Source organism: Anolis sagrei, chromosome 2, assembly GCF_037176765.1.
Source record: "Anolis sagrei isolate rAnoSag1 chromosome 2, rAnoSag1.mat, whole genome shotgun sequence".
Taxonomy (NCBI): Eukaryota; Metazoa; Chordata; class Lepidosauria; order Squamata; family Dactyloidae; genus Anolis; species Anolis sagrei.
In genome coordinates this window covers 17,453,074-17,477,837 of record NC_090022.1, presented here as the reverse complement: position 1 = coordinate 17,477,837, position 24,764 = coordinate 17,453,074, and the positions used below count along the sequence as shown (strand labels likewise).

Sequence of the window (24,764 nt, the reverse complement as noted above, 5' to 3'; positions counted from 1 at the left end):
GATAACATATTTAGAAATACTAAATCCACAACTTAAGAGTCACTGTCATTCAGTAGTAATATTTTGTCCATCAATAGGGTGTGGCCTACAACATCCTTTTCCATCATCCATTATTATGGAGATATATATATTCTGTTCATTTAGGATGCAGTAAACAACAAAACGCTGAACGAAATGACACCCTATTCGGCCACAAAATGCCTAACTCCCCAAGGGTGACCAACAATCATAAAAAAATAAAACAAGCAAAAGAACTGACTAAGCCAAAAAAAAGTAGAATACAACACAGTGCATGCACATGCCACCCTGTTTCCCCTTCTCCAATGATGCCCACAGCCCCGCCCATCTTATCTCACATGCCCAGTGCCGGATTTCTGAGGAAATGTGAGGGAGCAAGATAGAGAGAGCAAAGCAGGTGCGGGGCTGAGTCACTCTGAAGAGCTCCTTCTCATCCTCCTCCTCCTGTGAGGGGATGCAGATACCATGAGGCCAAGACCCTCTTCCCCACTCCTCCTCACTCTCTTCTTCCCTCCTCTGCTGGCACCATAATAAAAGAGACAGATTGCTTCCAAGTGCCATCAGGGTCGAGATGCAACCTCTTGTGAGAGGGCCTCAGCCTCCTCCTCCTCCTCCTCCTCAGTGATGCTCTGGTCCTTTATTGCCACACTCTTGACCTCACCCCCCCTCCCTTTCAATGTTATTCCATATTATTCCTGATGCCTTTTGCCTAATATTACTATGATTCCTGAAGGTAATGGTTGGACTATTATCCTCTTATTGATGGGCAAGGCCATTCTTCCCATTATTATTGTTATTATTCATAATAATAATAATATTTATTTATATTGCGCTTTCTCTCTCCCTCCAGAAACTCAAAACAGCTCACAATCCAAAACATTACAACTTAAAATATATAAATATAATAAAACAGTATACCTCTTACTCAACTCAGGGCTGCAGCCTCATAGTAGGTTTGTAGGTCCAGAAGACCTAGACTTCAGACAGGATGCTATGTGAAGTAAAAGGTAAAGATTTTCCCCTGACATTAAGTTCAGTTGTGTCTGACTCTGGGAGTTTGTACTCATCTCTGTTTCTAAGCCGAAGAGCCAGCGTTGTCTGTAGACAGCTCCAAGGTCATGTGGCCAGCATAGAGCGCTGTTACCTTCCTGCCAGAGTGGTACCTATTGATCTACTCACACTGGCATGTTTTTGAACTGCTAGGTTGGCAGAAGCTGGGGTTAACAGCGGGAGCTCCCCAAATTCGAACCTGCGACCTTTCGGTCAGTAAGCTCAGCAGCTCAGCGGTTTAACCCACTGCGCCACTGGGGGCTCCTATGTGAAAGGAGAGTGAAAGAACGACTTGACTGAATCAAAGGGAGTTTTGAATACTGTGATTTGTGAAACCTCCTTGGGAGCCTTTGGAGAAATAGAAAACAGACTCAATGAAAAATATATATTTGAGTTCTGTACAATTTATGTTTATTCATTCAAACATGTGAGGGCAATTATCTCTCAAAAGCTTTCATGGCAGAATACAAGCAATGAAATCATATTTCAAAAAAATTAAAAACATTGTTTACTTTAAAAACACTTTTCCAAGAAACGGTTAATAAACTCCTTATATTATCATCCAAGTTTAGAGAACAAGTCCCATGAAAGAGGCTTGCCTGCTTTACGGTGAGATTCTGAGGTGGCCTTTTTTAGACGCAAAAAAGAACGGGCGGACAGTCTCTCCGGAGAACGGGACATCTGAGAATAGGCAGATCTGGTTTCCCGTATCAGCATTGTAAAAGGCCACTTGGTTTGAAGTGTAGTTCAGACAGACTCGGACCCACTTGGTTTTTTCACTCAGCAAAAAATCAGTAGGAGAAGGCCAACTGGTAGCACGATACATGCCTCCCCACTTGCCCACGGCCCAGATCCCTTCCCTACTCATAAGGCTAAGAGTGCCTTTTCTCCTGACAGACTCCTTGGCCACCCCCACAGCCCACTGTTCTTTCCCTTCCACAATAACTTCCCAGAAGTGCCTGCCAGATGTGAATCTCTCATGTCCCAACACATAAGGTCAGTCACTGAATCTCTCAGGATTGTCAGGCAGGTCTTGACGCTTGGCTTGGTATCTCACACTTTTCTGATCCTCAGACAGGATGAGCCAGGAACCCGCTGTGTCTGGATCCAGAGTGACATTTGCTGTTGGAGACAGAAAAAGAGAGAGAGATGAAGGAAAACAAAGAGAAGCAGGAGGAGCTGAGAGAAGAATTGGCATAGAAAGGATTCACACACCCCATAACTTCATTCCTCTCATAAGAAAACATCCTTCTTATTACTGTGATAAAGACTACTTGTTATGAAATCAGTATTTCCATCATGAGAGGGTTCAAACTCTACTTGTGTGGATTCTGTCTAGAAAACCGGATATTAAAGATTTTTCTCATATAGAAAGGTAGCCTTCTTTTACAATTAATATTTTGATTGAATACATATGATAATATTACCTTTGAATTTTTTTATTGTGTCAGAAGCAACTTGAGATAACTGTAAGTCACCTCTGGTGTGAGAGAATTGGCCATCTGCAGAGACATTGCCCAGGGGAGACCCAGATGTGTTACCATCCTGTGGGAAGCTTCTCTCATGTCCTCGCATGGGAAGCTTGGACTGACAGATGGGAACTCACCCCATCTTGCAGATTCAAACCACCAACCTTCAGGTCAGCAGTTCAGCCGACACAAGGGTTTAACCCACTGTGGGGCTGTTGGAACAAGAAGGGCCTCTGTCCCTGTAATGCTTGTATAGAAGAGACCATGTCAGCAGGTACTGACTGTCACCTTGTTCTGCGACAAGAAGCAGCTGCTGAAACTCCCTTTTTTGCAGAATCTTTAAAGGGAGAAGAGTCCTTGCATCTCCACAACAGGGAGTGAGAGAAATCTACCCCTCAGAAGAGACATTCACTCCTGAAAGAGTTATGATCATGGGGGAAAGGGGTCTCCACTGAAGCTTCCTCAACCATACTTGTTTCCACAGGCCAAATTTTTCAAAATCCAAGTATCCCAGGGACAGAAAGTGAGGTGAAATCTTCTGAATAGGAATGCAGAAAGCAAAATGAACACCATAATATGCTTGGAGCTACACTTATGTACCTGTTCCAACTTACACACAAATTCAACTTAAAAACAATCCTACAGAACCTATCCTGTTTGTTATTTGGGGTCTGTGTGCACACTGAAAAAAATTCTTGGATGCATTTAAAATGCAGAACGAATGCAGGTTGACAGCACTTTAACTTCCATGGCTCAATGCTTTGGAACTCTGGGAACTGTAGTTTGGTGAGACACTCTTTGGCAGAGAAGCCAGAAGCCCTTGTGAAACTACAATACCTAGGATTACATAGCATTGAGGAATAAAGTGGTGTCAAGCTGCTTTAATTCCACAGTGTAGAAGCACCCTTCAAAACACAAATTATACTCAATTTATTTATTTCGTGTATATCCCACTTTCACTGGGAATGGGATTCAAGGCAGCATACAATATTTGAAAAACGCAACATAAAAACTCTTAATAAAAAGTTAAAACACCCGCCACAGGGAACCACAGGGAGGAGAGAGCAAGCTTGTTTTCTTTTATTATTATTATTATTATTATTATTATTATTATTATTATACTTTATTTGTACCCCGCTAGCATCTCCCGAAGGACTCGATGCGGCTTACAAAGGCCAAGGCCTCAACACACCATATAACAATACAAAACCTAAAGCAAATTAAAAACAATAAAGCAATATAAACAACAGGCGATAAACAATACACTAAGACACAATAAAACTGGGTCGGGCCAGACTAATGGGTACAGGATTAAAAGTGCTGATGTGACAGGAGGTACGTAGGATTATAGGGCAAGTGCAGTGTGCAGTGTGCAGCAATCTTAGTTCTAGTAAAGTGCTTCTGGGACTTGGTATTGGAGATTTCCTAATCTGGGAAGGCACATCGGAACAGCCAGGTCTTCAAGTTCTTTCTGAAGACTGCCAATGTAGGGGCCTGTCTAAGATCTTTGGGAAGGATGTTCCAGAGTCGGGGGGCCACCACAGAAAAGGCCCTGTCTCGTGTCCCCACCAAACGCGCTTGCGACGCAGGCGGGATCACGAGCAGGGCCTCTCCAGATGACCGAAGTGAACGCGTGGGTTCGTAGACGGAGATACTGTCACGCTCGTACGGTGGTCCCAAACCGTTCAGGGCTTTGTAGGTAAGCACCTGCACCTTAAATTGGGCTCGGAAAATAAACGGTAGCCAGTGGAGCTCCTTGAACAGGAGGGTTGACCTCTCTCTGTAAGGAGCGCCAGTTAACATCCTGGCCGCTGCCCGTTGGACCAGTTGGAACTTCCAAGCCATTTTCAAGGGCAGCCCCATGTAGAGCACATTGCAGTAGTCCAATCTGGAGGTGACCAAGGCATGGACCACTCCGGCCAGATCAGCCTTCGCGAGGTACGGTCACAGTTGGCGCACGAGTCTCAGTTGTGTGAAAGCTTTCCCAGACACCGCCGACACCTGAGCCTCAAGCATAAGCGATGAATCCAAGAGGACTCCCAAACTGCGGACCTGTGGCTTCAGGGGGAGTGTAACCCCGTCCAACACAGGTTGCCACCCTATACCCCGGTCAGGTTTACGATCGATCAGGAGGACCTCTGTCTGTTCGGGATTGATCTTCAGCTTGTTCCTCCTCATCCAGATAGACACAGCGGCCAGGCACTCGTCCAGCACCTGAGAGACCTCCTTGAAATTGGGTGGAAATGAGTAATAGAGTTGTGTGTCATCTGCATAGAGATGGCACCTAACTCCAAAACTCCGGATGACCTCTCCCAGCGGTTTCATGTAGATGTTAAAAAGCATGGGAGACAGAATGGAGCCTTGCAGGACCCCACAGGTCAAAGGCCAGGGGTCCGAGCAGGCGTCTCCCAGCTTCACCAACTGGGATCGACCCTCCAGGAAGGATTGGAGCCACGACAAAACCGTGCCCCCGAGACCCATCCCAGAGAGTTGACCCAGAAGGATATCATGATCGATGGTATCGAAAGCCGCTGAGATGTCCAAGAGAACCAACAAGGTCACACTCCCCCTGTCCAGTCCTCTACGGAGGTCATCCACCAAGGCGACCAAGGCTGTCTCGGTGCCATGACCAGGCCTGAAACCAGACTGTGACTGATCTAGGTAGTTGGTGTCATCTAAAAAGCCCTGGAGCTGGGAGGCGACCACCCGCTCCAGCACCTTACCCAAGAAAGGGAGGTTGGAGATCGGCCTGTAATTGTTCAGCACCATGGAGTCAAGGGAAACCTTTTTTAGGAGTGGACGAACCACAGCTTGTTTCAGGTGAGATGGAAAAAACCCCTGCTCCAACGATGCATTAATAATCAACACAAACCAATCAACCAAACCCTCCCTGGCCGATTTAATTAGCCAAGATGGGCAAGGGTCCGTAGGTGACTGCTTCCTTGGAGACTAGGACGTGGAACAACGGCTTAAAACTACAAGAAAGGAGATTCCATCTGAACATGAGGAAGAACTTCCTGACTGTGTGAGCCGTTCAACAGTGGAACTCTCTGCCCCGGAGTGTGGTGGAGGCTCCTTCTTTGGAAGCTTTTAAACAGAGGCTGGATGGCCATCTGTCAGGGATGATTTGAATGCAATATTCCTGCTTCTTGGCAGGGGGTTGGACTGGATGGCCCATGAGGTCTCTTCCAACTCTTTGATTCTATGATTCTATGATTCTAAATCCAACTTTGATTGAAAAAACAGCACTAAAAAGAAGCTTAAAACATAATAAAATAAGATGTATAACATATTGACAAAAGCTTTCATGGCCGGAATCTATGAGCTTTTCAGACTGTATGGCCATGTTCTAGGAGCATTCTCTCCTGACATTTTGCCTGCATCTGTGGCCGGCTTCTTCAGAGGTTCTGTTGGCCATGAGGCAATTTGAATGTGTGGCTCTTTCTCCCACCTGTGGAATAAAAGGTGGGAGAAAGAGCCCTTGTCTGTTTAAAGCAAATGTGACAGTTGCAGTTAGCAAGCTTGAATTAGCATTTGAGTAGCCATAAAGTTTGCAAAGTCAATCAGTGAGGATATATGCATAGAAGTAGCCTAGCCTTTGTTTCCTGGAGGTGTCCTCTCTTTGGGAGGTGTTAATGGATCCTTGATTGCTTATTGTCTGGAGTTCTCCTGTTTCTGAGTGGTATTCATTATTTACTTGAGACACCAAAAAGGCTCTCCTCTGTGTCCTCCCCAAATGTGCCTGGGATGGCAGAGGGAGGAGAGGAAGCCTGCAAGCAAAACTAGAAAAACTTTAAGTGGTAAAGGCCCAAGCAAACATGGCTTGCTAAAGGTCACCAGCAATTTGGATTCTGATTGGAAATGGAGTGGTAGTTTTTTTTCAGCAAAGAGGACATATGCTCCTTAAAAGCTGCTCCGGACAGCAACGTGGCTGCTGCGTTCAGTTACGACTGTTTTCTACTCAGAATGATGTATTAATCTGTTCATTAATTAACACTGTTGCTCCGTTTGTCAATCAAATCAAACTACAAAAAAAAACCCATAAACAAAAATACTCCTAGAACGAATAATTTACTACTTTTAACTTGAATTGGTTTTTTCCCCAGGACTGCTACTGAATGAGTATAATTTTATTAGCCTATCATACTTTAAACCTCAATTCACTCTTTTTAATAAAAAGCATGGCCCGACTTACCGGGACAAAGAAGTTGCGGTGCAGGGTGTCCCCCACCGCCATTCTTGCCTGAGGGGGGGGGGCTTCTTCCTCCCAGAAGCCCCCTCTGATGGCGGGTGAGGCCTGAGCTGGCCTCTCCCTCTTCCTCGACAGCCTTCATAAGGCTGCCCAAGGCTCCCCAGCAGGCACTTGGCCTGCAACAGCTGATGGCCATGCCCATGGGCTGCGCAGTCAGCTGCGCGGCCTTTGAGACGTTCAGCACCTTCCTCGAATGGGTTACCAGAACCCTTTCCCACTCCAGTTCCATCACACATTACCTGGATGACTTCCTCTTTGTGGGAGCGCAGGGTAGCGGTGAGTGCGCCCACCTGCTCAGCACATTCAAGGCCTTGTCCAGGGTATTCGGCATACCCCGGCACAGGAAAAAACTGAGGGCCCCACAACATCCCTGGTATTCCTGGGGATCCAGCTGGTTTCCGTTCGGGGCCTGTCTTGCCTGCCGGCCGACAAGCTGTCCGCACTGCGGGCCCGCATCGAGGAGGCAGCTGTCAGCAAGAAGGTAACCCTTTGGGAGCTGCAGGCCCTCCTGGGCCACCTCAATTTTGCCTGCAAAGTAGTGTCCCCAGGAAGGCCCTTCTGCGCTCGTTTAGCACGGGCAACGGCTGGAGTGCGTGCCCCCCACCACAGGATCCGCGTGACTCAAGGTATGTGGGAAGATCTCAGGGTGTGGCTGAAGTTTCTGAAGGGGTTCAACAGGGTGTCCATGTGGCAGTCCAGGTGGGAGCCCGGGACCAAGTTGCAGGTGCATTCGGATGCAGCAGGGAGTATTGGCTTTGGGGTTTTCCTGCTAGGACACTGGTGCGCTGCCAAATGGCCAGACAGCTGGAGAAAGGGCAACATCCTCAGGGATCTCACATTCCTCGAGTTTTTCCCTATCCTTGTGGCAGTGTGAATCTGAACCAACCTGTTCCGAGACAAGAGGGTGCGGTTCTGGTGTGACAACCAGGCGGTGGTCAGGGTAGTCAATCGGCAGTCTTCCAAGTCGCCCAGGGTCATGAGACTGGTCAGGCACTTTGTCTTAATATGTTTGGAGGCTAATATCACCTTCTCAGCCCAGTACATTCCAGGTGTGAACAACGAGGTAGCCGATGCATTGTCCCGTTTCCAGGAGGACAGGTTTCGCTCCCTAGCACCAGGTGCAGATGTAATGCCCGCCAGCTTCCCACCAGACCTGTGGACCCTTGGAAATGGGAAGCCTGGACAGGACTGATGGACTCCGTTGCGCCGGCGATGCAGAAGGCATACCGGGCAGCTATGGCAAAGTTCAACAAGTTCAGGCTGGAAGTTGGATATGGCAGCAGGTGGCCAGTTCCAGAGGAGGAGGTGCTACACTTCCTCATCCACCAAAGAAGAAACAACGTGTCCGCACACTCCATGCGTCTCCAGTTGGCTGGGATCGCCTTCTTCAGCAAAGCAGCCGGGTGCCGCAATCCGTGCCAAGCATTCAGAATCAGGAAGCTCCTCAGGAGTTGGAAGAAGCAAGTGCCCAGGCGGCAGGAAACCAGGCACCCCTTATCATACAAGACCCTCAGTCAAATCGTCCAGGCACTCAAAAGGATCTGCGCGTCTCGTTATGAAGTTAAGTTGCTCACCGCAGCCTTCACGACTACTTTCTTTGGGGCCCTCCGCCTGGGGGAGGTGGTTGCCAATTCAAAATCTGATGACTCCAACAAGGCCTTGCAGCTCAGGGACATCTCAGTCCAGGACAATGCCTTGGCCCTTAGGATCCGCAAGTCTAAAACGGACCAAAGGGGGAAAGGGGTTTCCCTGCACATCCGGGGTTTGGAACCAGGGCATCTGTGCCCCGTACAGTCCCTTTCCAGGTTCCTGATCTTGAGGGGCTCTACTCCGGGCTTCCTTTTCATTCACCGAGACGGCAGCCCTCTCACCCGTTACCAGTTCATGGCAGTTTTCCGAGGATCCCTCCAGCATTTGGGCCTTCCTCGGGCGGAGTTTGGTGGGCACTCCTTTAGGATAGGAGCAGCCACCACAGCAGCTGCAGGTGGTGTCCCAGTTGACATAATGAAATCCATGGGGCGCTGGAAATCCTCAGCTTATGCGTGTTATATCAGGCCGGGCCTTCTCCTTGAAGGAACCCGTTCTGCCGGGCTTCCTTTTCATTCACCCGTTCTGCCGGCTGTTTCTTCCACTGACAGGGCAGCCATGGGCAGGAAGGAAGGAAGGAGTGACACGCGGAACAAGCATGGAACAGCGACAGTCAAGTGTCAGCATGCCTAGGATGCAAGCTGAGGACATGGTCCAAGGACTGAGGCATGCATAAAAGGCCAGCGGGCGGCAGGAGGAGGGAGTTCCGCCCGCATTTCATGCAGCTTCTCAAACGTTCAAGAACGGACCTGGATGCAGAACAGGACTTTCATATGGCCAGTGTTGCAATTGGGCTTCCTTTGTTGGGAGCAGGCTCCAGGGTTGGCGGCAAGGGGGGTGCGATTCCCACCCCCCCTTGTTGTGGCGTGGGGCATGGGCCCTGGATCTGCTTTGGTATCCCCCCCCCCCCAGCGGTTAGGGGGGACGCCCAGTGGGCCCAGGGGTGCCGAGTTGCATGTGCCCAATATTGTGCTGCCGGCACCCTGGCGTGTGCGGGATCGGGCAGTATTGGGCTGTCCGATAATGATCCAGAACCCATGCTTGGCTGCCAACCCTTGTTCCTGTTATCAATAAATGAGTTGTGGCCATTGTTCATCCCACATCATGTGTGAGTGTACTTCTTGGGTTGACTGTGGGAGGTGTATCGCACTTGCACACGCAAAAATCATGGCCCGACTTACCAGGACAAAAAAGTTGCAGTGCAGGGTATCCCCCACCGCCATTCTTGCCTGAGGGGGGGCTTCTTCCTCCCAGAAGCCCCCTCTGATGGCGGGAAGGATTCCCGCCAGCGGGTCAGGGGGCCAATGGCCTCTCCCTCTTCCTGGACAGCCTTCAAAAGGCTGCCCAAGGCTCCCCAGCAGGCACTTGGCCTGCAACAGCTGATCCATCCCACCCTCCCTACATGCGGTTTATGTTTTCTTTGGCTGTTAATTTTGTTGATGTTTACCTTGTCATGGTTACCTGTTAACAGTTACCCGTTTGTTTTATGCTTCCTGTCACAACTCCTTGTTGGACGTGGGGCATGGGCCCTGGATCTGGTTTGGTATCCCCCCCTAGCGGTTAGGGGGGACGCCCGGTGGGCCCAGGGGTGCCGAGTTGCATGTGGCCGGTATTGTGCCGGCGGCACCCTGGCGTGTGCGGGATCGGGCAGTATTGGGCTGTCCGATCATGATCCAGGACCCATGCTTGGCTGCCAACCTTTGTTCCTGTTATCAATAAATGAGTTGTGGCCATTGTTCATCCCACATCATGTGTGAGTGTACTTCTTGGGTTGACTGTGAGAGTTGTATCGCACTTGCACACGCAATTGTTTTTAGAGATATTTCATTGCATAAGGATCACGGTTCTTTTATACTGTAACATTGTAGCTGTAAGATTTTTTTTTAAACTCAGGGGAGATATTTTGCACTTCAAACCATGCAATTCCCTCAGCAAAACACACATATTTTCTTTAAAAAAGTAAGAATCCCTGGTGTTGGTTCATGAAGTTACAGCCAACAGCCTTCCCAAAGAATAGAAAGAGTGAACATGAAGGGGAAAATATCATTGATTCAGTGAAATGACACCAGGCAAATGGCACCCTCCCTCCTGTGACTTTTGTCCACCACTGGAAATTTACCTTTCTGAAGCTCTAGCCCAGGTGGCACAGCATCCAGGAAAGCAACTAAAACAAAACAAAACATATATAAGATTAGGTACCAAATCGTTTCATTCAGAAAAATATCACTTCACGGTAGATCTCCCCCTATGAGCCAGCAAGGGCTCTGAGATCTGCCTGGAGGCTCTCCTCTTGGTCCGACTTCCATCTGAAGCATTGGTGGGGATGAGGGAGAGCGTCTTCTTGGTAGTGGCCCCCTTGCTCTGGAATCCCCTCCCCAAGGAACTTAGGCAAGCCTCCACACTACAGCATTTTCGGAAAGAACTAAAAACTTGGTTCTTTCAACATGCATTTGCTAACGCTTAGGATAGCAGCCAGACTATTCTTTAGCCAGGGAAGACTAAATTGATTGCATGGATTTTTAATCAATGACTATTGCTGTATTTTATTTTTTGTCAATTTTATATGTCTGGTTTTAAATATGTTATTGTATTTTTAATATTGATATACTGTATTATTTTATATGTGGTGTGGCACCATGTGTGCTATTTGTAAGCCTCCCGGAGTCCCTATGGGAGATGGTGGTGGGGTATAAATAAAGGTTTAAAAAGAAACTGAAATAAATACTCATTTATTATACTGGAAGAATGGTACAAGCTGAAGGAGGCAGGACTACACTTTGCTTATGACATGATTCTCCCTCAGTAAGACGTTCTGTTATGTTTTACAATTAAGTTGTGCAATCATTGTCCAGGCATCATGCCTGAACAGCAAAACACGGGAAGAGAGAGAAGAGCATGGAAGCTTCCATCACCAGTTTACTTTACCAAAGTGGAAATTATAAGAAATGAGGGAAGAAAAAAAGGGAATTCCTGGATCCACTTTGCCAGACACCTTGAAAGGGCTTCTAGAATAATATCCCTATAGATATTAGATCAGACACCTCCCTTTTAATATTCCAGAAAAAAGTCAAGACGTGGCTTTTTGGAACAAGTGTTTCCAAATGCAGAGTAACTGACATGGGAAAATGGAACGTGACCGGACAACGGTTTTAACAAGAAGACACTATGAATTTATATTTTATTGATACGTTTAATTGTATTATATGTTATATTTTATTATATTTATGATAGCGTAAGCATTGAATTTTACTCTGTTAACCACCTTGAGTCGCCTACAGGCTGAGAAAGGCGGTATACAAATGCAGTAACTAACTAACTAACTAAATAAATAAATAGAAGGCTCAAAATATCTTCATGTACTAAAGGAAAGAGTACTTAATTTATCTGTTTCATTTTACATGTGCATATTGTTCATTTTGATTTATCAGTTTCATAGAATCATAGAATCATAGAATCAAAGAGTTGGAAGAGACCTCATGGGCCATCCAGTCCAACCCCCTGCCAAGAAGCAGGAATATTGCATTCAAATCACCCCTGACAAGTGGCCATCCAGCCTCTGCTTAAAAGCTTCCAAAGAAGGAGCCTCCACCACACTCCGGGGCAGAGAGTTCCACTGCTGAACGGCTCTCACAGTCAGGAAGTTCTTCCTAATGTTCAGATGGAATCTCCTCTCTTGTAGTTTGAAGCCATTGTTCCGCGTCCTAGTCTCCAAGGAAGCAGAAAACAAGCTTGCTCCCTCCTCCCTGTGGCTTCCTCTCACATATTTATACATGGCTATCATATCTCCTCTCAGCCTTCTCTTCTTCAGGCTTAACATGCCCAGTTCCCTAAGCCGTTCCTCATAGGGCTTGTTCTCCAGACCCTTGATCATTTTAGTCGCCCTCCTCTGGACACATTCCAGCTTTTCAATATCTCTCTTGAATTGTGGTGCCCAGAATTGGACACAATATTCCAGATGTGGTCTAACCAAGGCAAAGTTTGTTATGATGCTTCTTCTTTTCCCCCTGTGGTGCTGGAACCCATCCCTATTTTTTTCCACATTGTTTCTCCCTCTGGTACCAAACTTACTATTAAAAGAAGTAACACCCAGAAACAGATCTAGTTTGTTAACTGAGGTAATCCTTGCAAATGCATATAAGCCAGTAGTAGTGGTATCTCTCTGCATGTGTTCGTGTTTGTGCACCCACTGCCATTGTCAAAGAACTAAACTGGATCCTTCCAATAAAAAAAGAAAAAACAGTGCCTGGGTCTGGAGAAAGAAGCCCCATTGCTTCTTCCCTGAGCTGTCATGAGAATACAACAAAAATAGAGTTTCCCATATTCCCTCTTAGGCTATTGCAGAAACCAGCATAATTCTTTGTGATAACACCTCTTTACCTTGGAATGGCTTCAAGGCAGCAACTAGAAAGGAATTTAGATCACAAAACTCCCAAATCTTCCATTTCAGCTCTGGAGGGAAAGCCACTGGCTTCTCGGATGTTTGCTTTTCCTCAAACCTAGTGGAGAAAACAGAACAATGTGGGGTGGGGGGGGGGGGGGGGGGGGAGAGCCACTCCTGCAAATTACTTTTTTGAAGGTACAGAAAGAGCTTGCCATTTCAGGATAAATATTGTTGAGTAAACAAATACAACAAACAATTATTAGAGATCTCGCTATGGCAGAGACACTAGCTATGAGACAAGTCCCATAATGTCAAAACAAAGGAAATATTTTCATCTGTGACATGTTAGAGGCCTTCATTTTCTTCCACAGAGCATCAGAGGATCACCGTGTCCACCTGTTATGTCTAATAGAAAGGATTGGGATCCACTTACCTCTGCAAGAGGTTCCTCACATCCTAGAAGGAAGAAGAACAAAAGAAGAGGGATGTCATTGCTCACATATTTGAATCTTCGCTGGATGAGAAAGCAAATCTCTTCTGGCTTACATACAAATTGAACTGAAGAACAAATGTACAGAACCTTGTTTGTAACTTGAGGACTGCCTGATCCCAGACTATCTGGCAGTGTAGACTCTTATAATCCAGTTCCAAGCAGGTAACCTGGGAACAGAACCTGGGGTATAGGACAGTGTAGATCTAGCCTAAGAGAATACATACGTTTTATAGACCATTTCCTCAGATGCACACACCTAAATTGACTTCCCCAGATGCCTAGCGATGCTACCTACTTCACTCTCTCACCAGACTGAGGCTGGATCTACACCACCATATAATCCAGATTATTAACATGGCCATGCCTTTGAATGAGCAGCAAAGCCTGTGAAGGAGCCTTTGGACCTCCTCATGTCTCTAGCCCTGAGCTGCCCACCAAGTGCCTCTCTGGTAGTGGAAGCCCTAGAGACACGGAGCCAGGCCACCCTGAGAGCTGAGCCTGACTTACCTGGCTGAGTGGCGGGTCCCCGGCAGCCCCATCCCGTCCCATCCCCTCCAGAGATTGGCCTATCAATCAAGCAGTGGAGGGGATTGCTCAGGCCTGCAAATGCCACTTCCCAGTGCCTCCTCCACCTCCACCTCCTCCTTCACATCATCCTCACACCAGGCTACTACTTCCTCTCTTCCCCCCCAGAGATGAGGCCAGGAGAGGGAGGCATGTTCCAGGTGCAAGGAGGAAGAGGCAGGGCTGAAGAGGCAAGGCCGAAGGAGGTGGCAGCATGATCCCTTTCAAACTCCCAATCGATCCCCCTAGGAGTCACAACCTGCAGGTTGAGAACCACTGCTCTAGAGCAACATCAGAGCAGCTTCAAAATGCAGGCCGCTGTGCTTAACCAAAACAATGCCTAGTTGCTTCCATTATTACCCAAGAGCAGATATTTTCAAATGGACCTTGTCCATGCTAGAACAACTACTTCCAAAATATTGCAGTTTTGTATCTAGCTTTACCTTTGCACACATCTAGTTTCTTTTGCCCAGTCTTACCTGCAGCAGTTCTGCTGGTGGCTGCTGACATTTCTCTTTCATCTCCTGGATGAGACTTTCCAGAGAAGATTTTTCCCGGGAAAGGAAGACCAAGTGTTCATCTCTTTTCCTTACAATCTGCTTCTCCAGCTCCTCCATCTGGGCCCGGAGATGTTTCTCCTGTTCTTCCAGAAACTGTCGTATTTCTGTGATTTCTCCCATTGTTTTTTCAATTTTTGCTTTTGCCTGCTTCTACAGTGAGAGAAAGAAGAGCAAGTAAATGAGTATCACATTAAAATACATTTGCTGAAATGAAAAAAAGAGAGGGCTTCTGGCACATCAATGGTTGTGTAGGAGGAAGAATTTCAATGGAGGGTTCATGACAAACTATCAGGTAAAACTCCCTCTTCATGTGTGCCTTCAAGTCAGTTCCCTCTTGTGGTGGCCCTAAGATGAATTTGTCATGGGGGTTTCTTGACAAGATGTATTCAGAGGGTGAGTGGCCTTTGCCTTCCTCTGAGGCTAAGAATTGGCGACTCACTCAAGGTCACAGTATGGGATTCATGATCAGTCTTCACACCATCCAAAGATTTATATGATGAAGCTGCATTTGATAACATGTTTTTTACACATTGTTATAAGTTGTGTTCCTTCCGTAATCACTATCTCCTATACTTACAAGTAGGTTTTGGGCTTCCTTTTCTGTCTCTGCTTTATATTCCAGAAACTTTTCTTTCTCCTTCACCAGATCATCCTGACGTACATCCATCAAAACCTGCAGAGAAACAAACAGATTTCATTGGAAGGTAGCAGCCACGTTTCATACACATACACAAGTGCAATGCCATACATTTTTCTGTGTTGAAATTCATTTTTTTCGTTTTGGCCCAGCTCTCTAATTTGAGAAGTCATTTTGGATTCTGACTCTGTCATCTGGGGTATCATCTGCAAATTTGAAATGCATGCCTCCCGTCCTGTCATCCATCACTGATTCTTCTTTGAAGCTTGTTATTGAGTGAAATCAATGGGATAGAAAAAAAGAGAGAAACATCTAGAGATAGTCAAATGCATCTAATACAAGAGGAGACATTGGGAAACACGTTTTTGAAGACAGGGACAACCTTTTCACTCCTCCAGTCTGCTGGTCCTCTGTTCTCTAGGAATTCTCAAAGTGGCTCCAAAACTATTTTTGCCAGTTCTTTTAATATCTTTGAATGCAATTTATCTATTTCTATTAGTGAGTACCACTGATGTGGACAAGCAGCTGGGGCAAGGAAGGAGAACAGCCTGCTTTCCTGATCCCTGCCCCTCTTGGCTGGTCATGCAGGGAGGAGATGCAATTCAATCCAAATACCACAAATCATGAATGCATCTCTCAGGGAGGGGAATATTCCATACTTTTTAAAACAAGCAGTAGTTAGGCCACTCCTGAAGAAGCCCTCCCGCGGATCCACTAGACCAGGGGTCCTCAAACTAAGGCCCGGGGGCCAAATGCGGCCCTCCAAGTTCATTTACCCGGCCCTTGCTCAGGGTCAACCTAAGTCTGTAACGACTCAAAAGCACACAACAACAACAACAATCCTATCTCATCTGCCAAAAGCAGGCCCACACTTCCCATTGAAATACTAATAAATTTATATTTGTTAAAATTGTTCTTCATTTAATTATTGTATTGATTTTAAGTAGCTTTTGCACTACAAATAAGATATGTGCAGTATGCATAGGAATTCATTCATGTTTTTTTCAAATTATAATCCGGCCCTTCGACAGTTTGAGGGACTGTGACCTGGCCCTCTGTTTAAAAAGTTTGAGGACCTCTGCACTAGACCTTAATAATTACAGACCAGTCTCTAACCTTTTTTTTTGGGGGGGGGGGGGTGATCAAGAAGGTCAGTTACCCTCCTACACAAGGCAGTCTTGCATAATAGACACTTCTTTGACCCATTTCAAACTGGTTTCAGAGCACGATAAGTATTTGGGACTGCTATGATTGCCTGAGTGGATAATCTCCATTTTAACACTAACAAGGGTTGTAGGATGCTGTTGGTGCTTCCGGATCTTACAGTGGCTTTCGATATCATTGACCTTGGTTTCCTTCTAGAACGTCTGGGAGGTTTGGGAATTGGCGGCACTGTACTTAAGGACCTAAGGGTGCTATGGCATGCAATGGTAACCTAAAGATTAGACTTCTGCAATGCACTTTACATTGGGCTATCATTGTATCAAGTTTGGAAACTCCAGTTGGTTCAAAATATGGCAGTTAGACTGGTTACAGGAACATCCAGGAGGGAGCATATTACACCTATCCTGAATTTACTCCATTGGCTGCCAATTAGTTTCTGGGGAAAGCACAAAGTGTTAGTTTTGACCTTTAAAACATTATTATTATTATTATTATTATTATTTGTTAAACCATAAATCATTGAGCCAAAATTAGCGGTTCACATTCTTCTCTAGAGGTTCGACTGATTCCTTATCACACTCCTCCTTTTTGATGCATTATTTCATTTGAAAGCCATCCATGCATTCTTATGAGAGTACCTGATAGTTGACATGGTCTAAAGCAGTGCTTCCCAACCTGTGGGTTCCCAGGTATTTTGGCCTAGAACTCCCAGAAATCCCAGCCAGTTTACCAGCTGTTAGGATTTCTGAGAATTGAAGGTCAAAACATCTAGGGACCCACAGGTTGAAAACCACTGCTCTCAATTTTTTTAACCTACAATGCTATTCTATTTATTGCCTCTCAGAAGCAACGTTCACACTGAACTGGGGTGTGAACTCCAAACAACCAATTGTAAAGAACCAAGGTGCCTTTATATTCTTTGCCTGAATTCTTTTCATGCTGTTTATGACTGTCCTTTGAACTGTTAAGCCAAGTAGATAACAACAGAGCCCACCAGAACTGTTTTTGGCCAGATTGTGCATCACAAATGGGAACATTGGCCTGAACTATGAGGAGTTTGTTTCTTTCTTTTTCCCCAAATCCATTAACCTTTATTGAAATTTCCAAGCACAGAAATCATTATTTCTTTTTCTCCATTTACTGCTTGGCAGCTTCTTTGGACCTTTTTGCCTGGATGCCAAAGAGCCGAGAATTGGCCTGAGCCATGCACAGGCTGGCAAAGGCCTTGAAGGTCTTTTCCTCCTCCTTGGTGATAAGTGGGACTTCTCTTTTTTGTGGACATTTTTGATGGGCATAACTGATCCAGATAGCTGTACGATCATGTTTCTCTTTCGAGTTGGAGGCAGAAACTTCTGCCATGGCATGATGCCACTCATCACTGCAGTAGGCAAAGGAGAGGAGCACACACACCCCAATCACTCAGCTACCAAAAGAAAAGCATTTTATAATCACTTTTGCAGAACCAGTCACCTCTGTTCTGAGTGATGTGGATTTTTCCAGCTCCATCACTCAAAACGGAGGGGGGATACATTCTTTCATGGGACACATCAAAGGCCCCTGACCTATGTGTAGGAGAATGGAGGTCTATCATTTATGTAGACATTGCCAACTGTTATATGTATCTCTCAAAGGAAACCTTATTATATCTCTGACGGAGAAGATAAAATTTGTACAGATTTGGGGATATAACGGTTACATTTGTTAATGTAAAAACAAGCAGAAGTAAATACCTTCCTGAATGTAAGATGGAAGAAAAAATGTTAAACTAGATAGAGAAACCAACAAAAGAGAAGCAGAAAGCCCTCTTTTGAATTTAATGTATTTAAGTTTTCTTTTAGATTGACATACAATTAGACATACATATGTCATTATTGTTCAAGTATGTTTAGATTTATGCTGTTGTCTTTTATTTGCAAAAAGAAAATAGTACATATGAAAGGGATCTAGGAGTCTTAGCAGACCTCAACTCAATGTGGGTCAACAGTGTGATGTGGCAGCTCAAAAAGCCAATGCGATTCTAGGCTGCATCAATAGGAGTACAGTCTAGTGCCTAGATCTGGAGAAGTAATAGTACCACTACATTCTGCTTTGGCCAGGCTTCACCTGGAATAACACTATACCCACCTCTAGGCACCACAATTCAAGGAGGATATTGACCAGTTGGAACGTGTCCAGAGATTGCGGGCAGGGAAGGGTAAATGGTCCAAACTCTGGATGCCAAGCCCTATGAGGAGCAACTCGGTTATGTTTCACTCAGAGAAGAGAATAGTAAAATGGGACATGAAAGCCATGTTTAAATGTTTGAAGGGATGCCATATTGAGAAAAGTGCAGGTTTGTTTTCTGCTGCTCTGGAGACTAGGACACAATGAGCAATGGATTAAAATTGCAGAAAAGGAGACTCGACCCAGGAGGATTGCCTACTGGCAAGGGATGGGGTGCATCTCACACAAGTAGGGAAACACCTTTTCGCTCACAGACTCGCAAACCTCATTAGGTGCACTTTAAACTAGGCCCACTGGGGGAGGGGGACAACAGCCTTGCAAACACTACTTTACCCACAATGTCAGGGAACCGCCAGAAGGCTAAACGGAGGGCTGCACAAACACAAAAAGGACCAAGTACTGAAAGCACAATAATCCCAGCTCAGGGGAAGATCTCAGGGGCTCACATGTCTCTACACTAATGAACAGAGCATGGGAAATAAACATGTCAAACTCCAACTTTTAGCACAACACCACAAATATGATATCATAGGCATCACTGAAACCTGGTGGGATGACTCCTATCGCTGGAATGTAGACATCGAGGGCTATAACCTCTTTCACAGAAACCGAACAAAGGGGAGAGGAGGCGGAGTAGCCTTATATGTGAAAAAATCTTATGCTGCAGAAGAAATGCAAGGCAGCAATCCGGGAAACCAGCTTGAAAGCATCTGGATAAGAATCAAGGGAACTGGGACTCAAAAAGATCTTGTTGTAGGCGTCTACTACAGACCTCCAAGCCAGGAGGAAGAACTTGATGAAGTCTTCTGTCAACAGTTGACCAAACAGGCACAGAGAAGAGATGTAGTAGTCATGGACGATTTCAACTATCCTGATATTTGGTGGAAAACAAACTCGACCAAGAGCACAAGGTCCAACAAATTCCTTGCTTGCCTTGCAGAAAATTTCATGGTCCAGAAGGTAGAAGAGGCAACAAGGGGATTGGCTACTCTTGATCTCATCCAAACAAATGCGGAGGACCTGATCGATGCGGTTGAAGTGGTAGGATCCTTAGTGGAAGTGACCATGTGCTCCTGCAATTTGAGGTACAAAGGAAGGCCGAAACTAAGACAAGTCAAACACGCATTTTGGACTTTAGGAGAGCTGATTTCCAAAAAATGAAGGAAACACTGAGCAGCATTCCGTGGACACAGATACTAAAAGACAAGGGAGTTACGGATGGATGGGAGTTTCTCAAGAGTGAAATACTCAAGGCGCAATTGCAAACCGTACCAACAAAGAGAAAAAATAGGACAAGTGCAAAGAAGCCAGAATGGATGTCCAAAGAACTTCTAACTGTGCTAAGACACAAAACAGACATGCACAAGAAGTGGAAAAAGGGAGAAATCACCAAAGAAGAATTCTAACAAATAGCCAACACCTGTAGGGAAAAGGTCCGGAAGGCTAAAGCACAAAATGAGCTCAGGCTTGCCAGGGACATTAAAAACAATAAAAAGGGATTCTTTTGTTATGTCAGTAGAAAAAGGAAAAACAAGGAGGTGATAGGGTCTCTTCGAGGAGAAGATGGGGCAATGCTGACAGGGGATAGGGAAAAGGCAGAACTACTTAATACCTTCTTTGCCTCGGTCTTCTCACAAAAAGAGAGTCTTCAACCTCAGCAAGATGGAGTGGATGAGGGATTGGAGGACATCCAACCCCAAATTGGGAAACAAGCCGTACAGGAATACCTGGCCGCTCTAAATGAGTTCAAGTCCCCAGGGCCAGATCAACTACACCCCAGAGTATTGAAGGAACTAGCGGAAGTCATTTCGGAACCATTGGCAACCATCTTTGAGAGTTCTTGGAGAATGGGAGAAGTTCCAGCAGATTGGAGAAGGGCCAATGTGGTCCCAATCTTCAAGAAGGGAAAAAGGGATGACCCAAACAACTACCGTCCGGTCAGCCTCATATCGATACCAGACAAGATGCTGGAAAAGATTGTTAAGGAAGCGGTCTGCAAACACTTAGAAACAAATGCGGTCATCGCTAATAGTCAACATGGATTTATCAAAAACAAGTCATGCCAGACTAATCTGATCTCTTTTTTTAAATAGAGTTACAAGCTGGATAGATGCAGGGAATGCCGTGGATGTGGTGTACCTGCATGTCAGTAAGGCCTTCTACAAGGTCCCCCATGACCTCCTGGCAAGGAAACTAGTCCAATGTGAGCTAGGCAAAACTACGGTGAGGTGGATCTGTAATTGGTTAAATGGACGAACACAGAGAGTGCTCACTAATGCTTCCTCTTCATCTTGGAAAGAAGTGACAAGTGGAGTGCCGCAGGGTTCCGTCCTGGGCCCGGTCCTGTTCAACATCTTTATTAATGACTTAGATGAAGGACTGGAAGGCAGGATCATCAAGTTTGCAGACGACACCAAATTGGGAGGGATAGCCAATAGTCCAGAGGACAGGAGCAAGATTCAAAACGATCTTGACAGATTAGAGAGATGGGCCAAAACTAACAAAATCAAGTTCAACAGTGACAAATGCAAGATACTCCACTTTGGCAGGAAAACGAAATGCAAAGATACAAAATGGGGGATGTCTGGCTTGAGAGCAGTACGTGTGAAAAAGATCTTGGAGTCCTCGTGGACAACAAGTTAAACATGAGCCAACAATGTGATGTGGCGGCAAAAAAAAGCCAAAGGGATTTTGGCCTGCATCAATAGGAGCATAGTGTCTAGGTCCAGGGAAGTAATGCTACCCCTCTATTCTGCTTTGGTTAGACCACACCTGGAATATTGTGTCCAATTCTGGGCACCACAATTCAAGAGAGATATTGACAAGCTGGAATGTGTCCAGAGGAGGGCGACTAAAATGATCAAGGGTCTGGAGAACCAGCCCTATGAGGAGCGGCTTAAGGAGCTGGGAATGTTTAGCCTGAAGAAGAGAAGGCTGAGAGGGGATATGATAGCCATGTATAAATATGTGAGAGGAAGCCACAGGGAGGAGGGAGCAAGCTTGTTTTCTGCTTCCCTGGAGACTAGGACGCAGAACAATGGCTTCAAACTACAAGAGAGGAGATTCCATCTGAACATGAGGAAGAACTTTCTGACTGTAAGAGCTGTTCAGCAGTGGAACTCTCTGCCCCGGAGTGTGGTGGAGGCTTTTTCTTTGGAAACTTTTAAACAGAGGCTGGATGGCCATCAGTCAGGGGTGATTTGAATGCAATATTCCTGCTTCTTGGCAGGGGGTTGGACTGGATGGCCCATGAGGTCTCTTCCAACTCTTTGATTCTATGATTCTATGACCTAAACATTAGGAAGAATTTCCTGATGGTCAGAGCTATTCAGCAGTGGTATAGACTGCTGCCTCAAAATGTGATGGAGTGGCCATCCATCAGGAGTGCCTTGATCATGCGTTCCTACATGGAAGGGGGTTGAACCTAGTGGCACTTGGACTCTTTTCCAAATCTATAATTCTATTGAAAGATAGAAAGGGAGCAGTTGAAAAATATGCTTGCCTTCTGCCACCCAAAATATAACTTACTAGCAAACTTACAGCAATCAACAGATTATTTATAAAATGGGTTACAAATTACAATTTAATTTGAGATCTTTCATGCACAATATGGGATGTGCAATAACCACTTTAGCAATACAGATCCAAACCTACTTTTATCTACTTTTATACGAGGAAGGAAACATCACATTTTTTATTAAGAAACTCCGGTTTTTCGCACTAGCTGTGCTAAACAGGACAGACTGGCAGCCACTTTAGCAGTGTTTCAAGGCAGCTTGAAGGGAGACATTTTGTTTTCACCTCCTCCATTTGGTGTCCTCCAGAGACATATAACTTTGCTAGAATCCTATAATTTGCAGGCTTCTAGACAGATTAATCCATTACTAAAAGGTGGGAAGCAAAGGTTACGAAATTCCATTTTACCACCACACATACCTATTTCAACAGACCTTTTTGGTCAATAATGGCTTTCCCCCCACTTCAGGCAAGAAATTGTTATTTCGAGCCCAGCGATAAGATTTTCGAATGCAAGTGCATCTTCACAGAACTTCCCAGGAAGCTTCCAAAGGCATTTCCTTCCCTCATCAAACTCCACCTCCATCAAACTTTCTTACCTTGTACTCTTGAGCAGCTGTTCCCAGAGGAATCGTTCGATGATCTCCATGCTCCTTGGATCTGTCGCACACCACACAAATGAAGGTTTCATCATCTGTACAGAACAGGTTGAGGGGCTCCTGGTGTTTCTCACAGACTCTCTCCTTGCCTTTTGCCTTCTTGGGACCCAGAATACTGTGTTTTTTTGCTATTTCTACAACATTGGCTAGCTGCAGATTTGTCCTGAGGTTCTTTGGTGAAACGATTTCTCTGCATTGAGGGCAGGAAGTCTCTGTGTTGCCTGACTTCTCCCAGGTCTGGGTCAGGCAGGCTCTGCAGAAGTTGTGCCCACAGTCTAAGATCACAGGAATGTTGAAGTAATCCAGGCAAACAGTACAAGTGGCTTCTTCACAAAGATCCTGCAAGAGATCCTGTGCCCTTGGAGCATCAGCCATGTCTGGCTTACAAAGAACTCGGGTACTTTCCTTTGCATTTACTTGCAGAGTATTCCCTGTAAATGATTCACTCAGCATACTAGCATCAGTCCTTAACTGGGAGGGTACATCTTGGAGAACAAGTTTCTAGATAAACAAGTTCCTTTTTCAAATAAGGCACCATGGATTTAGTAAAACTGCAACAGTGTGTTTATTTATTTATTTATTTAGACATCTGTCACTCCGGTTTTGATGGATTCATTTCAGCTTGTTCCGCCTGAGGAGGTGGACAAGATCCTTGGAACGTGAGAGCGACTACAGGTGCTCTAGACCCTTGTCCCTCCTGGTTTATCAAACTTGCAAGTGATGTATTAGCCGAGTGGTTTACTATGATTATCAATGCCTCGTTGGATCAGAGACAATTACCAGCAAGCTTAAAACAGGCAATTGTAAGACCAGTTCTGAAAAAGGCATCCCTTGATTTTTCAGTTCTTAACAACTACCAGCCAATTTCTAATCTCCCTTTTTAGGGCAAGGTGGTAGAGCAAGTGGTGGCTTCTCAGCTCCAGGGATTCTTGGATGAAATTGATTATCTAAATCCATCGCAATCTGGTTTTAGACCTGGTCATGGAATGGAGAAGGCTTTGGTTGCCTTGGTAAATGACTTCCGCAGAGAACAAGATGGAGGAGTGTGTCCTTGTTGGTTCTCTTGACCAATACCATCGGCCATAGAATCTTAAAATCATAGAGTTGGAAGAGACCTCATGGGCCATCCAGTCCACCCCCCCCCCCCCCACACACACACACACCAAGAAGCAGGAAAATTGCATTCAAAGCACCCCCGAGTGATAGCCATCCAGCCTCTGTTTAAAATCCTCCAGAGTCCCACTGGTACACACCTCTCACAGTCAGAGCCATGGTATCCTGGACCGACTCTCCAAAATAGGTCTTGGGGGCACTGCTTTGCAATGGTTCCACTCCTTCCTGGAGGATCGAACCCAGTTGGTGAAGCTAGGGGACACCTGCTCAGACCCTTGGCTATTGTTTTATGAGGTCTTGCCAGGTTCCATTCTATCCCCATGCTGTTCAACATCTACATGAAACCACTGCGTGAGCTCATTCAGAGTTTTGGAGTTTAGTGCCATTTCTATGCAGATAACACTCAACTCTACTACTTGCCTGGCTGCTGAGATGGCCTGGATGATGGCTAACAAACTGAGGTTTATTCCAGACAAAACAGAGATCTTCCTGGTCAGTCATGGGGCCAATCGGGGTATTGGATGCTTACACTCCCCCTGAGGATACAGGTACTTTGTCTGGGGGTCCTTCTGAATTCAGCGCTGATGCTTGAAGCTCAGGTGTCAGCAGTTGCCAGGAGGGTCTTTGCACAGTTAAAACTTGTGTGCCAGCTGCGACTGCATCTTGAGAAGCCTGACTTGGCCACAGTAGTCCACACCTTAGTTACATCCAGACTGGATTACTACAACATACTCTTCGTGGGACTGCTTTTGAAGACGGCCCAGAAACTGCAACTGGTGCAAAGGTTGGCAAACAGGCTGCTAACGAGAGCTAATTATAGGGAGTGGACCACACAACTACTAAAACAGCTCCACTATTTGCCGATAAGTTTCCAGGCCCAATTCAAAATGCAGGTAATTACCTATAAAACCCTAAATGGGTTGGGTTCTGCTTCTGCCTATCTTCGTGACTACATTTTCCCCTATGAACTGGTGTGGACCCTAAGATCTTCTGGGGAGGCCCTTCTCTCACTCCCGTCACCATCACAATCACTGTTTGTGGGGACAAGGGAGAGGGCCTTCTCGGTGGTGCCCCCCTG

At 45.7% G+C, this 24,764-nt stretch overlaps 1 pseudogene; it reads right to left on the bottom strand.

Annotated features, from left to right (window-relative positions):
- Window positions 1-1,517: 1,517 nt before the first annotated feature.
- LOC137096347 (E3 ubiquitin-protein ligase TRIM11-like) lies at window positions 1,518-23,026 on the bottom strand (annotated as a pseudogene).
- Window positions 23,027-24,764: the final 1,738 nt, after the last annotated feature.